Source organism: Capsicum annuum, unplaced genomic scaffold (genome assembly GCF_002878395.1).
Source record: "Capsicum annuum cultivar UCD-10X-F1 unplaced genomic scaffold, UCD10Xv1.1 ctg66835, whole genome shotgun sequence".
Classification (NCBI taxonomy): domain Eukaryota; kingdom Viridiplantae; phylum Streptophyta; class Magnoliopsida; order Solanales; family Solanaceae; genus Capsicum; species Capsicum annuum.
The window spans coordinates 1-1,401 of NW_025876229.1; the positions used below are offsets into that span (position 1 = coordinate 1).

The following is a 1,401-nucleotide window of genomic DNA, read 5'->3' on the forward strand; positions in this document are numbered from 1 at the left end:
GAACAGCTAAGTAAGCAAACACAACCAGTAAGCAGGCTTGATACTCAAAAATACTACACTACCTACTGCAAATAACCTACTAAGTATTCTCATAAGAGGGATAACGAAAACCACACAAGAAATCAAGATAAAAAAGGACAAGAAGCCTATACCAAATAAACTAGAGAAGAATAAACTAGAGAAGACTAAAACGAGTGCTCCTGATACTGAGAAAAGATGCACTGGAGGCTGTTTTCTTGATTGTGTTGTCGAATTCAGACAAATTGATGTAAAAATTGGTCACTGGAATTTGTTGCCATCGTTATTACTCTACTGCTAGTTTTACATGCCTATAACTAGTTGCTGGAGAATGTGTTGGTCGCCGAAAAATGAGATGATCGCTGGAATCTTGATGTCGATGCCTGCAGTGCCGGATCTGGACTTGTAGTACCTGAAAAGAGTTATAAAGTCAAGAGAATGGAGTTGAAATAAGAAAAAAAAACAACAATCAGTCTCACTTAAAACTGACCCCGCTCACCAAAATCTGTTGGGTCGTTGGAAAGTAGCTGGTGGCATAGCGACGAAGATTGCCAAGCCGTCCTTCTTGGAAATTTCCTTTCCTGAATTCTTTTGCAAAAGTCTGAGATGCAAGAATCTCGGGAAGAAATTTTTGCCAGAGAGTTTGTCGAAGACTAATTAAATAAAATAAACTGTGTAAGGGTAGAAATTTGTGTTGAGATAATAATCGGTAAATTTTGATATGAAGAAAAAAATGGCAATAGGACTTTGATACAAGTTCAAACTTACAACAAGAAATCAAGAGAACAACAAGAACAACATCACTAGAGAATCAAAGGCCCCACTCGGCTTCTCTAGGTTTTCAAGCCAACAACAACAATTTTCAACAAGATAGATAAATAACACAAGATTGCAATAACTATAGTGAATCGAAAGAGCCCTACACAGCTTCACTATATCAAGATACAAACAACAAGATTACAAAATGATGGATAGTAATTTGACACAAAATATCCTAAAATCTAAGAACCCTAACATGAAGATTAGGACCCTAAGACTAAAAGATATTTACACCAAATTTTTACTTGAATCAAGAGGAACTCATGACCCTCAAGACCCCAAGTTTCTAGACAAAGAACCACAAAATTGTTACTACACTTTGTTGTCTAGTTTTGGGTTCACTCTCAAGAAAAAAAGAGAGAAGTTCTCAAATATTACAAGACTTGTGTAGTGAAAATATCAATAATGAACTAAGTCCAATAAATAGTCCTATTATTGTCTATTTATAGTACTCCACAAAATAAAAAGAAAATGACCATTCTAGCCTTTGTCTTGTGTGGCTTTGGAGTGTAATTAAAAAAAAGTGTTACTACACTTTTTGGAGTGTAATAAACTTACACTTCA

General features: G+C 35.3%; 1 long non-coding RNA gene across 2 annotated transcripts; it reads right to left on the minus strand.

The window, feature by feature from the left end:
* Positions 1–176: 176 nt before the first annotated feature.
* On the minus strand, positions 177–1,232 carry LOC124893886. Of its 2 annotated transcripts, none has more exons than XR_007050933.1 (2): positions 518–1,232; positions 177–430 (listed from the first exon to the last, which is right to left on the minus strand). It is a non-coding gene; the product is annotated as an uncharacterized LOC124893886 (long non-coding RNA). The 2 variants fall into 2 exon arrangements; XR_007050934.1 differs by having other exon boundaries at positions 509–1,232.
* Between the last annotated feature and the right edge of the window lie 169 nt (positions 1,233–1,401).